We start from the raw sequence: 16,147 nt of genomic DNA, 5'->3' as shown, positions 1-16,147 counted from the left end.
TCCCCCTCCCGGCCGATGCCGATGCTGAAGGACTGGAAGCTCGCCGCCTTGCCCTCCTCGCGGAGGGCTAGAAGTTGGTTTCCATGAGACGCCTCGCTGAGGCCCACCGACGCGAGGCCGACCGCGCCGCCTTTGGCACGCCGCCCCCAGGCGGGCCTAGCCGGGCCGGCATTATCAGACAGTGCGGCGCTGTCATCGCCGATACGCTAGGAGTTGACCACCCAGTCTACGCTACTCCAGTAGAGAACCTGCGCGCCGCCCAGGCGGCCGTAGACGAGCTAGATGGACTGGGGGCCGAAGAGCTCCCCCACATGACCCGACGCATCCAGCAACTGATCGATGCGGCCGCGCAGTGGCACAAAGCCGACGCCCGCGCGGAAAGCCCTTCCCCGCGCCGAGATCACGGCGCGACATCCCGGACGCCGACCACGGGTAAAACCCGCGCGCGGCGCGAGAAAGAACCGGCTGCCAGCCTAAGCCGAACCCGAACCTCCATCGAGCGAGACGCAGAAGGCCACCCCCGGGCCGTGGAGTGGCGGGGCAACCTGCCTCCGCCCCGGCCCCGTGGAGAGAGATATCCCACCCCGCCGCCTGCTGCGCATCCGACTCTCAGCGGCCGGCTAGGTCGCCGCGAAGGAGTCGGCGAGAACGACGCCCGCCATCGGATCGACCGCCTGGCACGATCCCTAGCGCTAGAAGAATAAGACGATGTTGGCCCGCCTTGCTTCGGCCCCCGCATCCGCAACGAGCCTTTCCCCAAAGGGTTCTCGCTCCCAAGAGACACGCCCAAGTACAACGGCTCCGTGAAGCCGGAAGATTGGTTGATCGACTACTCCACGGCGGTTAGCATAGCCAACGGCAACAGGCGCGTTGCCGTGAAGTACGTGCCCCTCATGCTGCAGGGCACGGCGCGGACCTGGCTCAACAGCCTCAAGCCATACAGCATCAACAGCTGGCTAGACTTCACAGAAGCCTTCGTCCGCAACTTCACCAGCACCTACAAGCGGGCTCCCAAGCCCAGACAGCTCTCCTTGTGCGTACAAGGCCCCACCAAGTCCACTCGCGACTACCTCACGCGTTGGGCCGAGCTCCACAACTCTTGCGAAGGGGTTCACGAGGTGCAAGCCATAGAATACTTCACTGTCGGGTGCTGAGAAGGCACCCTCCTCAAGCACAAGCTCCTCTGCGACGAGCCGACTACCCTCGACGAGCTTCTGATCATAGCGGACAAGTACGCCACCGCCGACTCCTCGATGAAGACCGAACTCCGGGTAGACGCGTCCGGAAAGGTACTCAACCCGGCGCCCAAGACGCCGGCTGGGGACTCCGGCCGACGCCCACACCAGAACGACCACAAGCTCAAGGGCCCAGTGTCGCCCTCCACCAGTCGGCAGGTGGCGACAGTCGAAGACGAGCAGCCCGAAGCGCGGCCCGCACCCAAGAAGCAGAGGGGCGGCAAGCCGGCTTGGCAGCCGGCCTTCTCCTACGAGCAGACTCTCGACGCCCCATGCAAGTTCCACAGCGGCGGGAAGCTATCCAACCACACGACCCGGAAGTGCCACTGACTCACCCGAATCTCTAAAGGCGAAGGGCTCGTGCCGCCTCCGCCTGCCGGTCCACTGCCTCCGGCTTCGCAGCCATCGGCCGCTCGGCCTGCAGTCGGAGCCGTGCACGATGAGTTGCCCGACGAGCATGCCGCCTATATCATCTTTACAAGCCAGCCCGAAGACCGGCGCAGCAAACGCCGAGAGCACCAAGAAGTCAGCATGGCTGCTGCCAACCCCGCCGAGCACATGCACTGGTCAGAAAAACCTATCAGCTGGAGCCGGACCAACCACCCAGAGGTGATGTCGTCTCCCGGCTCTTATGCGTTGGTTTTGGATGCCACCCTTGCAACGGATAGACGCGCTGCTCGATTCTCCCGCGTGCTGATAGACAGCGGGAGCAGCATCAACATCCTGTACCGTGACACCATGGAGAAGCTGAATGTCAAGACGAAGCAGCTCATGCCTACTCGGACTGTGTTCCATGGCATCGTACCCGGCCTGTCCTGCGCCCCCATTGGCCATCCTGAAGAGGTTGACCACCATTAGCACATTGATAGATAAATATTGAAGCTGAATCCAATGGAATGAAAATTGCAACATATAGTCTTCATGTCCGAACAAAATGAACGAATGCATTCCTCTTCAAATGGTCACATATCCATAATTGAGAAGCCACGTAGAATTAAGAAAGAGAAATAAATCAACAAGGTACGGATCAAGAACGAATAATCGGTAAGAAATCCCAATCTCAAACCAATATCCGTGGAAGAAGAACTAGAGCTACTAGAATTCCCACCTATGAAACTCCCGAACCTTTCCGGTTATGCAATCAGGTGTTGGGGATACAGGGGAAGCATAATATCTCACCCAAACTAGCAAATCCTACATCCAGCTGTATCCATCCTTCAACACATAACCAAGAAAACTTCGGAAACCATCTACCTCAACCTTCGAAAAGCATCCGTTATACAAGTTATGGCGATACTCCCGAACTCCCGCCCAGTACTGGGTGGCGTCGAGGTTATCTCACCAACGAACTGCATAAAAGAGATTTTCGATGTCGGCGAACATATCTCAAGTATTCCAGAATTGCAACGATAAAATTATGATGACAACACCTCAGAGCTCAACTCCCCGGGACACTTCCACTAAACCCCTGACAGGAGGCACCAAGACAGTATTCTCATCATAAGCCATCAGAACAAATCCAAGATACTCGCGTGATCCTAAAATTTTTTTTAGTGAAATTTGAGAAGAGAAGAGTCAAAACTCTACGTCAGGATGCCTTACCAGAGCGATGAGGAGACTGGGAAGTAAAAAGAATTCCTAAGCTCTCCGATATATAATTCCTAAATGACTCAAAACATTTTTCTAGACACAACTCGGCTGCTAAAAACGATCAAGCAATGGGGCTCCTAAGGTCGGGGAAGGCTCTGATACCAACTTGTAACGCCCTCGATGCGGCTATAGCTCCCACGTGTCGAGGCACGACTTAGAGACATAACCGCATTGAAAGCAATGTCGCAAGTTAGGAAATCATCACAACATCCCATTGAATATATATATTAAAAGGGGAGATACATAGTTGGCTTACACTCACCACATCACATCAAAGTACATAAATAACATCCATCACACAAACACTCATGGCCCCACTACGGCGCCAAAATAGAAGAAAACCCAACATGCGACAAGGCCCTGAATCGAACCCCAACTAGGCACCACTACTGATCATCGGGAAAGGAAACATAATAACGCTGAGAGTCCTCGTCGAACTCCCACTTGAGCTCGTAATCGTCACCTAGAGTGGAATCACCTGGACCTGCATCTGGAGTTATAGTATCTGTGAGCCACAGGGACTCAGCAATCTCGCACCCTCGCGATCAAGACTATTTAAGCTTATAGGAAGGGGTAAGGCAAATATATATGGCGCTGCAGCAAGCGACTAGCATATGTGGTGGCTATCTTATTCGCAAAAGAGAGCGAGAAGAGGAGGCAAAGCACGGGCGAGAAGCTAGAAGGCAACCCGCGCAAACATTACTCCAACACCATTTCCACTTCCCGGACCGCGCCGAGAAGAGGCCATCACGGCAACACACTCGGTTGATTCATTTTAATTAATTAAGGTTCAAGTTATCTACAACCGGACATTAAAAAATTCCCATCTGCCCATAACCGCGGGCACGGCTTTCGAAAGTTCAATCCCTGCAGGGGAGTCCCAACTTAGCCCATGACAAGCTCTCACGGTCAACGAAGGAATAGACCTCCACCCGAGACACACCGATCAGACTCGGTAACCCGGTACAACAAGACAATTCGACAGGTTAAAACAAGACGAGCAACACCGCCCGAATGTGCCGACAAATCCCGATAGGAGCTGCACATATCTCTTTCTCAGGGAACACTCAGATGAGCGCTCCATACAACTAAAACCAAACCTCGAGTTTCCCCGAGGGGGCGCTGCACAGGACTCTAGTTTGGACCAACACTCAGAGGAGCACTGGCCCGGGGGGGGAGGGTTAAAATAAGATGACCCTTGAGTCTGCAGAACCCAAGGAAAAAAAGGCTAGGTGGCAAATGGTAAGACCAATGTTGGGCATTGCTGGAAAAGCTTTAATCAAGGCGAACTATCAAGGGGTTCCCATTATAACCCAACCGCATAAGGAACGCAAAATCCGGGAACATAACACCGATATGACGGAAACTAGGGCGGCAAGAGTGGAACAAAACACTAGGCGAGAGGCCGAGCCTTCCACCCTTTACCAAGTATATAGATGCATTAAGATAACATGGCAATATAATGATATCCCCAACAAGTAAAAAAATGATGTTCCAACAAGGAACGGCCTCCAATCTTCACCTGCAACTAGCAACGCTATAAGAGGGGCTGAGCAAAGCGGTAACATAGCCAATCAACGGTTTGCTAGGACAAGGTGGGTTAGAGGTTTGACATGGTAATTGGGAGGCTGACAAGCAAAAGGTAGGCACCGTAGCATTGGCATAGCAAGAGCGAGCAAACTAGCATAGCAAAGATAGTAGTGATTTCGAGGGTATGATCATCTTGCCTGCACAGTTGTCAGAGTTGACTGGATCCTAACAAGCAAACTCAACGGGCTCCTCGGTAGCGAACTCGTCTCCCGGCTCTACCCAACAAGACAAACAAGCAACAAGGATACAATCAACCACGTGCAAGACCAAGCAATATGATGAAATGATGATATGCTATGCGGGATGCGATGCGGGATGCAAAATGCAAGATATGACAGGAAATGCATGAATCTGGCCTCAACTTCGAAAACCAAGTGTGCCACTAGATAGAGGGGCTGAAATCGCTTGAAAACGATATAAATATCATTGGAATCGGAGTTACGGTTTGGAAATGGCAAGCGATTTAAGATATGACACCGGTCTGCGATTCACAGCAAGTAGGCATCTAAATGCAACGAAATGAACATGCTACAGCCACCAAACATGACAACAAAATACATGGCAGGGATGCCCACAAGATGCTTAACAAAATACTAGCACTGAGACACGGCCAATTCATCCATTATGAGGTTCAAACAAGCATGGCAAAAACGCAAATGCAAAACAGATTCCAGACTTGGTGAAATTAACACCTGTCTGAAATTTCAGATCACGAAGCCCTCTTCGGAGCAGCAAAAAAACATGATACATGATCTGATTAAGATAAATAACAACATGGCATGGAGCTACTGAACAAGGTTAACAAAAGTCCCAAAGTGACCTGGGGTCAAAAGGGATCACGAAATATACTAACGGGCACACGAACATAACAAAAACATAATCAGTTTTCAGACTTGGTGAAAACTGAGACATGCTGAAATATAACTCACGAAGGCATGTAAACAAGCTCGATGCACCCACTATGGTGTAAGTAATGGCAAGGCAAGCATACATCCATTAAGAAGGCACAAAAATCTACCTAGAAATGGCAAGAACAATGGTATAGCATGCACGGGTCAACTACAATAACATCGGCAAAATCGCAAACGAGTTGACGATCTGCCCAGATTCACAACGAAGCAAACGTAGAGCTCGATTGACTCAAGCTAGGATGCTCCATAATTGCAAACAAAGACCTGGATGGATAGAGCATAAAATGGTTAACAAAACTCCTTTACTTATCATCCTCAAAAGAGGCACGGATCACTAGGAAACAAGCTCAACATATGGCATCATGAACTAAATAATCCCAGACTTAGTGAAAACTACTAAGTCTCTGAAAACAGATTTCCCGGGTGCCTCACTTTGCAAGCTTGCACAAGTCACCACACACATCCTAAAAATGCATGGGTTGCACCTATGGAAAGAAGACAAAATGCTTAACAAAACATATGAAGGACACACAGGCATAGCATGCACACAATAATCATGGCAAAAATGACAAAAGTCTAAGATGAACTAGCAGATCTGACAATTAACTCACGAAGCCTCGTTCTAACAGCATTTTGGGCATCAAGATGACCTCAAATGAAAATGATGCAATGGAATGAAATGATGTACTTGTCGAGACAAACATTTTCATATACTATATGTCCAAAACGGATCTACGGATGCGAAAATAACACTGGTCAAAGTTAGCACAAAAAATTAGGGTTTGGGGAAGAAAAAGTCAACCGTTCGAATCAGATCTGGATTTGCACGCGGTTCGAGGTTCGACGGAGCTGCTCGCCGGAGTTCGTCTTCGCCGGAGAGGAAGGAGCCGGACTTGGGGAGGAGGAGGACGATGCGGGCTCCGGCGAGCCGGGCGAAGGGCGGCCGGGGTCGGCCGGTGCGGGCTCCGGCGAGGTCGCTCGCGGAGGCGGCGAGCTTCGGCGCCCGGGGCCGGGGAAGACGGGCGGCGCGGGGCGAGGCTCCTTGGGCCCGGCGAGGCGCGGGGGAGGGCCCGCCTCGGGCCTGCGGGCCGGCGGGAGCGGCGATGTGGTCCGGTCCACGTGGCGAGCGGCGAGTGGGCGAGGGGCGCAGTGGACGTTGTCCGGTCTGCTCCGGACACGTCCGTCGTCAGCGGATCAGGAGGTTTTTTTTTCAAGGGGAGGACGGGGAGAGATCCGAGATCCGAAAAACGGGGGGGGGGGGCTATTTATAGGCATAAGTGGAGCTAGGAGAGTCCAAATGAGGTGCGGTTTTCGGCCACGCGATCGTGATCGAACGCTCTAGGACATGGAGCAGAGTTTGGTGGGTTTTGGGCCAAATTGGAGGGGTGTTGGGCTGCAGCACACACGAGGCCTTATCGGTCCCTCGGTTAACCGTTGGAGTATCAAACGAAGTCCAAATGATACGAAACTTGACAGGCGGTCTACCGGTAGTAAACCAAGGCCGCATGACAAGTCTCGGTCCAATCCGGAAATGTTTAATCCCCACACACGAAAGAAAGCTAGAATTGACCACCGGAGAAGAACGAAACGCCGGAATGCAAAACGGACAACGGGGAAAATGCTCGAATGCAAGAGATGAACACGTATGCGAATGCAATGCACATGATGACATGATATGAGATGCATGAAAACGAAAACAACACATGGAGACAAAGACCCGAACCCGAGAAATAAATATAACTTAACGCCGGAAACGGCAAGAGTTGGAGTACAAATTGGGAAAGTTACATCCAGGGTATTACAGCGCCGCAGCTGATTGGCCGTTTTGGCCCGCTCCAGTCGGCACCGTCTGCGACGCCCCCTCCACGAAGATCACGGGATCCTCCCGCCTCTCCATCACCAGTGGGCCTTGGTCGACCTCCTCCGACAGGGGCACGGGAACGTCGGGGGCCACGGCGCGGAGGGGAATAACGAGCAGCAGAGGCCGGTTGTGCAAGGCCTCCGCCTCCGTCTCCGCGGCTGCCGCCTTCGCCCGGGCCTTGGCCGCCGCGTCGGCCTGCTCCTTTGTCGCCTGGGCGGTCCTTCGCTCCGCCGCCTCCCGCTCCTCCCGCGCCTCCCGCGCGTTCCGCTCCATGGCCTCCTTAAGGTCGGCGCGGGGATCCACGCGGCGGGAGCTTGAGGACCCTCATGTCGGCCCGACTACATAGCCGCCAGGACCTCGCTCGAGAGAAAGCGGCGCCCTGCCCGGCAAGAAAAGAAAGGTTTAGAAGAGTTTCGGACGAAGAAGACAAAAAATATATACGCAAGACATTCGACGACTTACGCAGAGATCGCCTGCGGCTGCTTCACCGCCTTGCGGAAGCGGGCCGCCTCATCCCGCTTGGTCGCCGCCGTGGAGGCCTTGGATTTTGAAACACGCTCGATGCGACTATATCTCCCACGTGTCGAGGCATGACTTAGAGGCATAATCGCATTGAAGGCATATGTCGCAAGTTAGGCAATCTTCACAACATGCCATGGAATATGATAATAAAAGGGGAGATAACATAGTTGGCTTACACTCGCCACGTCAATCAAGTACATAAATAACATTACATCATCCAAACACTCATGGCCCGACTATGGCGCCAAAATAAAAGAGAACCCAACATGCGACATGGTCCCGTTCACCCCCAACTGGGCACCACTACTGATCATCGGGAAAGGAAACATAGTAACGTTGAGAGTCTTCGTCGAACTCCCACTTGAGCTCAAGTGCGTCTCCTGGAGCGGAATCATCAGGCCCTGCATCTGGTGTAATAGTAATCTGTGAACCACAGGGACTCAGCAATCTCGCACCCTCGCGATCAAGACTATTTAAGCTTATAGGTAAGGCAAGGTAAATAATGAGTGGAGATGCAGCAAGCGACTAGCAAGTATGGTGGCTAACTTATTCGCAAAAGAGAGTGGGAAGAGGAGGCAAAGCACGAGCGAGAAACTAGAGAGCAACCTGCGCAAACATTACTCCAACACCGTGTCCACTTCTTGGACTCCGCCGAGAAGAGGCCATCACGGTAACACACTCAGTTGATTCATTTTAATTAATTAAGGTTCAAGTTATCTACATCCGGACATTAACAAATTCCCATCTGTCGATAACCGTGGGCACGGCTTTCGAAAGTCCAGTCCCTGCAGGGGAGTCCCAACTTAGCCCATGACAAGCTCTCACGGTCAACGAAGGAATAGACCTCCTCCCGAGACGTTCCCATCAGACTCGGTATCTCGGTTACTCAAGACACTTCGACAGGTTAAAACAAGACCAGCAACACCGCCCGAATGTGCTGACAAATCCCGATAGGAGCTGCACATATCTCTTTCTCAGGGCACACTCAGATGAGACTAGCTACGAGTAAAACCAAATCTCAAGTTTCCCCGAGGTGGCCCCGCAGGCAGCTCAGGTCGGACCAACACTCAGAGGGAGCACTGGCCCGGGGGAGGGTTAAAATAAGATGACCCTTGGGCTCCGGTAACCCAAGGGAAAAAGAGGCTAGGTGGCGAATGGTAAAAGCAATGTTGGGCGTTGCTGGAAAAGCTTTAATCAAGGCGAACTATCAAGGGGTTCCCATTATAACCCAACCGCGTAAGGAACGCAAAATCCGGGAACATAACACCGATATGACGGAAACTAGGGCGGCAAGAGTGGAACAAAACACTAGGCGAGAGGCCGAGCCTTCCACCGTTTACCAAGTATATAGATGCATTAAGATAACCAGATAATATAATGATATCCCAACAAGTAAATAAATGTTCCATCAAGGAATGGCCTTCAATCTTCACCTGCAACTAGCAACGCTATAAGAGGGGCTGAGCAAAGCGGTAACATAGCCAATCAACGGTTTGCTAGGACAATGGTGGGTTAGAGGTTTGACATGGCAATTTGGGAGGCTTGAAAGAAAATGGTAGGCATCGTAGCATTGGCATAGCAAAAGAGCGAGCAGACTAGCATAACAAAGATAGTAGTGATTTCGAGGGTATCATCATCTTGCCTGCACCGTTGTCAGAGTTGACTGGATCCTCGAAAGCAAACTCAACGGGCTTCTCGTTAGTGAACTCGTCTCCCGGCTCTACCCAAACAAGACAAACAAGCAACAAGGGCACAATCAACCACGTGCAAACTCAAACAACACAATGCAAAGATGATATGCTATGCGGGATGCGATGCGGGATGCAAAATGCAAGATATGACAGGAAATGCATGAACCTGGCCTCAACATGGAAATCCAAGTGAGCCACTGGAAAGATGAGATGAAATCGCTTCAAAACGATATAAAGAACGCCGGAATCGGAGTTACGGTTTGGAAATGGCAAGCGATTCAAATATGGCACCGGTCTGCGATTTACAGCAAGTAGCCAACTAAATGCAATGAGATGAACATGCTACAGCAACCAAACATGACAACAAAATACATGGCAGGGATGCATTCAAGATTATTAACAAAAGTCTAGCACTGAGCTATGGCCAATTCATCGATTAACAGGTTCAAACAAGCATGGCAAAAAGGCATATGGCAAACAGATCTCAGACTTAGTGAAATTAACACTTGTCTGGAATTTCAGATCAGGTAGCACTCTTTGGAGCAACAAAACTACATGCTACAGGACCTGAACATGTAAAAGTAAAGCATGGCATGGAGCTACTCAAATAGCTTAACAAAAGTCCCTTAGTGACCTTGAGCCAAAAAGGATCAGAAAATACAATTGAAAGCATGTGAACATAGCAAAAACATAATCAGTTTTCATACTTAGTGAAAACTAGAGCAAGCTGAAATATAGCTCAAGTAGGCATGTTTACGAGCTCGATGCACTCACTACAGAGAAAGTCATGGCAAGACAATCATACACCCATCAAGAAGGCACAAAATGCAAGCTAGACATGGCAAGAACAATAGCATATCATGCACGGATCAACTACAACATCATCGGGAAAATTGCAAACAAGTTGACAATCTGCCCATATTCACAAAGTAGCAAAAGTAGAGCTCGATTGACTCAAGCTAGGTTGCTCCATAATTGCAAACAAAGACATGGATGGATAGAGAACTACAAGTTTAACAAAACATCTTTACTGATCATCCTCAAAAGAGGCACGGATCACTAGGAAACAACAAGAACATATGGCATCATGAGATAAACAGCTCAAGGACTGTGAAATTGCTAAGTCCCTGAAAACAGAATTAGCAAGTGCACCACTTTGCAAGCTTGTACAACTCACCACACACATCCTAAAAATAAATGGGTTGCACCTCTGGAAAGATGACAAAACCCTTAACAAAACACATGTAGAGCATCAGGTCATAGCATGCACACATTAATCATGGCAAAAATGACAAAATCCTAAATGGAGTAGCAGATCTGACAATTATCTCAAGTAGCCCTCTTCTAACAGCATTTCGGGCATCAAGATGAACTCAAATGAAAATGATGCAGTGGAACGAAATGATGTACTCTCTGAGGTGAACATTTTGATATGCTATATGCATGAATCTGAGCTACGGATGAAAAGTTACAGAGCTACGAACATGAGCTCTTGAACTGAAAATTTCGGGACTTAGAAGAATAAAAACACCTCCGGATCTAGGGTTAGACCCGGCACGCGAACCGAGGTTGGATCCGGGCTCGCTGGACTTCCTGTACGCCGGAGCTCGCCAGAGGAAGGAGGAGGCCGGCGAGGTGCTCCCGGGGCTCGCCGGAGTGGCGGCCGGAGCGCGGGGCCCGAGGGGCGGCGAGGGGCGCGGCGGCGGAGGCGGTGGGCGAGGCGGCGCGGCCGGGCGGGCGAGGCGGTGGGGATGGCGCGGCGATGCGGCGGCAATGGCGCGGCGATGCGGCGCGGTCTGGCCGGGCGGCGGCGCGGCGGAGGCGGCGGAGCTCGGCGGGGAGCAGGGAGGCGCGGGTGGCGGATGGATGGGCCTCGGGGGCCGGCTGCGGGCTTCCCGGGCCCGGGCGGCGCGGGGATCTGGGGACCGGGCGCGGGCGAATGAGAGGCTACCACGTGGCGGCGGTGGCGGCGGGATTTTTCGTCCGGCGGCGAGCGGACACGTTCGGCCGCGCGGAGAGGAGGGGATCTAGGTCTAGGGTGGATTTGATCCGGAAATTTCGGGGGAGATGCTATTTTATAGGTAGAGGGAGCTAGGAGAGTCCAAATGGGGTGCCGTTTTCGACCATGCGATCGTGATCGAACGCTCTAGATGATGGTGCAGAGTTAGGTGGGTTTTGGGCCAAATTGGATAGGTGTTGGGCTGCAACACACACGAGGCCTTTTCGGTCCCTCGGTTGACCGTTGGAGTATCAAACGAAGTCCAAATGATACGAAACTTGACAGGCGGTCTACCGGTAGTAAACCAAGGCCGCTTGGCAAGTCTCGGTCCAATCCGGAAATGTTTAATCCTCACACACGAAAGAAAGCTAGAAATGACCATCGGAGGAGAACGAAGCGCCGGAATGCAAAACGGAGAACGGGGAAAATGCTCGAATGCATGAGACGAACACGTGTGCAAATGCAATGCACATGATGACATGATAAGAGATGCATGACAATGACAACAACACACGGAGACAAAGACCCGAACCCGAGAAAATAAATATAACTTAACACCGGAAACGGCAAGAGTTGGAGTACAAATTGGGAAAGTTACATCCGGGGTGTTACAGATTTTTTCGGTCGGCTGCCGAAGAAGGTCGACGCGGCCCGGCGCTTCTGTGCGCCGCCACGGGCAGCCGGCACGACAGACGAGCCCGCGCCTTGATGATCGGGCGCCGGCTGGCGGTGCGGGGCGACTTCGACCTCGTCGTCATCCGGCCAGTCCTCGAAGCTGGCCCCGAGTCCTGCACCTCCGTCCTCGTCGCCTTCCCCCACGATGGCGTCTTCCATGGCGGCTGCTCCCAGGTCCGGATCGTCGGCGTCGTCCACCGTGCAGTCGGGGAGGAGCTGGCGCTCTACCCCCGCGGCCCCGGCTGTCGGCGGGAGAAGAGGGTTCTGCAAAAGGCAAACCAACTGATCAAGAGTCGGCTATCATGAGGCCGGCTACAAAAAGGAAGAAAAGAAGAAAGAACTTACGACAGGCTGAGGGTTGGTGCGGGAATACGGCTCCTTGCCGTATCGCCAATCCTCGAGGAGCTTGTAGTTGGAGATATAATTCACCATGTAAGACACCTCTGCGTGAGGCATCTCCCTGGTGCTCAGCCGGCACGGGTCGAAGCGGCCGCTCATTTGGCAGATCATGTGAGGCCAACCTTGGAGCGAAAGAACCCGGCGCTCCACGAAGGCGGCCACCAAGTCGGCTCTGGTCAGGCCCTCCGATTGGATCATCACCCGAAGCCGGGAGACGGCTGCGTTCCCGGCCTGAGACAGCAACCTGGACTGGTAGCACCACGAAGGCTGCCTCCCAGCCGGCGGGCCGGCTACATAATCCGGCAGGTTGACGTAGTCGCCTTGCTGGGCGATGTTCTTCACATAGAAATAAGACTTCTGCCAAAGCTTCACCGACTGGATCAGCGGAATGGACAGGAACAGATTGTTCTCGCTCGCCCGCCTTATGGCAATGAAGGCTCCGCAGGGGGCGGGCACGCCCGCGACGACGGTGCCGAACTTGCTTTGGAAGAACTCCCCCCAGAGCTCGAGCGTGGGGAGAACTCCAAGAAAGCCCTCGCACAAGGTGACGAAGGCTGACAGCAGCATCACCGCATTGGGCGTGAGGTGATGCGGCTGGAGGTGGTAGAACTCGAGGAAGGCTCGAAGGAATCCGCTCGCCGGGAGGCCGAAGCCGCGCAGGCAGTGCGAGCGGAAGATCACCCGCTCGCCCTCCTCCGATGCCGGTGAAATCTCCCTCGCCAGCGCTTGACGAACCCGCACAAGGTTCTCGCCGGGCAGATGCCGCGTCCGTCGGAGGAACTCGACGTGGTCCTCGTGGACGTTGGAGCCATCCCACGAGCTCAACAGCGCCATGGGAGCGATGCGGGGGGGGGGGGGAGCAAGACGAGGCGACGGCGGAAGGAGGAGGGCGAAAGGGGCGGAGTGAGGGAGGGCGCGCGAGCCTCTGCCGCTCCCCCTCCTCCTCCTACTTATAGACCACACGGCGGAGCCGAGGAGGCGCGGCGTGGGGGAACGTGGGGATCAACTGCGCCCACTCCCCCACGTCCCGTGATTATTGTGCCCTGATGGCAGAATAAAACCGCCGCGGGAAGGCGAGCGGTCCATGTGGGCCGCAGAAGATCCGCGCTCGGACCAAGGCCTGCGAGTGGCGGGCCCGGGCCTACGGTGGCGTCCCGTCGCGCGCGTGCGTTGGCAGGATTTCTTCGCCACGTGGCCCGCGTTCCCGCCTACGAGAAACGGAGCTTTTTCGAAGACGGCGCGCACGAGCAAAGCCGGCCCCTCGGGATAGGAAGCTGACCTAGCTTCTCGTCCCTTTGTCAGCCTCGAAGCTCGATCAGCTTCGGGGACTACTGTCGGAGTAAATAACCATGGGTAGCCTAGCCGGCTCCCCCTGGCCCTTCTAAAAAAATTACGAGCTGATTCGGCCCTCAAGAATCCAAGACACAGGGCCGCCTTCCCCTTGCCGGCTGTCTCCAGGCCGGCTATCGGAAGGCGGCCCGACTTCAGCCCTCATGAAGTGAAGCCGCGGGAGGGCCGGCTCCGAGAAGCCGGCTCCCATAAAGAGGTCAAGATCGTACCCTCGAAGTCTGCATCCGCATAACAGCGATGTGACGGGGCGTGGCTACAGTGAAGCCTGCCACCCCCGAATCCCGGAGCACGCCTGGCACAGTGCGCCGTACGGGTGGCCATGACCCGTCCGGCGCAGCACTGTTGCCACGTTGACCCTGATGTCATCCACGACGGGCTACCAGTACGGCCCACGGGCGGTGGGCCCCTTCGGGCAGAGAGACACCCGAAGGCGGCAAGACCTCCCCCAGTCGGCCCAAGATAGAGCCGGCTCCCCACAGTCGGCTTGCCACCTCCCTCGGAGAAAACGCCCCATTAAGGAGACAAGACGCGGTGGGGCTACAGTGATCGCCCACCGGGCAGCGGCACTGTAGCCACGCCCACTTCGGCGAAGCCCTCGCCACCAAGATTGAGCAACAGTAACCAGCCGCCGACAAGGCCCTGACAGTGGGGCCTGCCTGTCGACCAAGGAGCCGGCAGCTGGCTGGACGCACTAGCCGGCAGGCCCCAGCAGCCGGCGCAGAAGCCGGAGAGCATAGACACAGACGGCTGGGCCCCGCGCCCAGCCGGATTACCATCGTACCCCCGGGGGGTAGGCCTATATAAACCCCCCGGGGCATCCATGCAAAGGGAGATCAATCCCTGCTAGTCTCAGACACCACATAGGGAGGAGAAGAGAGCAAGCCGTGCCCTTCTTCCTCCTCTCGCCAAACAGCTCAAGGAGCACCGTGTAGCTACTTGTTCATCTAGTGACCATGCGGAGACCCCGCAGAGCAGCAGTAGGGGTGTTATCTCCACGGAGAGCCCCGAAGCTGGGTAAGATTCACCGGCATGCATGTCTTCGCCTCATCCCGTTTCCAGGCACCGGCGACGTCTTACTGGCTCCCATAATGATAAGCCACTCGTTGGCATATGTCACACCTACCACCCGACAATGCGCCTTGTCATGTGATGTGAAGGATAACCTCGTAGCACTGTACCCTTTCCACCTAATGTGTGCCACTGTGGCAACCCCTTTTTTCTATAAAAGGAGGCCCGAGGCGACTAGAGGAAGGATTTGGCTTTTTGGAGCTCCTCACACCCCATAGCTAGCTCAAGAACACAGATATACAGTCCACCAAAGCAGGAGTAGGGTTTTACGCATCCTCGCGGCCCGAACCTGGATAAACGAACCGTGTGCTATCAGTTTGATCCGCTCTTCTCACGACCCCGCGCCCCGCTAACCATAGTAGGGATTCTTGTGATCCCATAGGTGTCGTTCCCACCGACATCTTTGGCGCGCCAGGTAGGGGAACGGCGTCGTGATAGAGCTCCTTCTGACATGGTCAGAAGTCGAAGCGCGTCGCGATCCGTGCAGGTTTCGCTGCCACCGACGCCAGCAGAGGCCCTGGCGCGTGCGCAGTTGCTCCTCGACTTTCCTCCCACTACAGGGAAACTCGACGAATGGAGAGCCACTATGCAAAGCCTTGTTGCGGTGGCCAACAAAGACGAACCAAGTCCGGTGGGGCCCCCGGGTCGATGTTCCGATGGAGTCCCGCGGACCAGTGGCGGAAAAGCCGGCGGCGCCGCGACCACGGTGCATTCACCTCTTCCCCATCCGGTACCGCGGACACGGGCTCGTCGCGACATCGCGGGCGATGACATCTCCATAGCATCGTCTGACCCGCGGACCCACTGTGACCAGCGCCAAGTTCTTTGGGAACGAGCCCATGAAGATGCTCAAACCACTATCGAGCGCCGGCGCGGAGCGCGCCACCAGTCAGACAAGCGAGCAGGGCCTGCTATGAACCACCCGGCCCCGGAGAGCCCGGGAGGCCTACCTTACGAGGTAGGTTGTCCGGCTTTTACCCATGAGCTGCGGCAGTTCCAGTGGCCCACTCACCGCGCCTTCAAACCTGACGTTGGCGAAAAGTACAACGGCAAGACTCACCCGTCTGAGTTCCTCAGCATCTACACCATCGCGATGCAAGCTGCCGGAACCCGCGACGATAAGGTGCTTGCGAATTACTTTCCATTGGCTCTTAAACCCAATGCCATGTCGTGGTTGATGCACTTGCCGGTAGACT

The sequence above is a fragment of the Triticum urartu genome, chromosome 6A (assembly GCF_056163025.1).
Source record: "Triticum urartu cultivar PI428250 chromosome 6A, HENAU_Tu73, whole genome shotgun sequence".
Classification (NCBI taxonomy): domain Eukaryota; kingdom Viridiplantae; phylum Streptophyta; class Magnoliopsida; order Poales; family Poaceae; genus Triticum; species Triticum urartu.
This window is presented reverse-complemented; position numbering follows the sequence as displayed.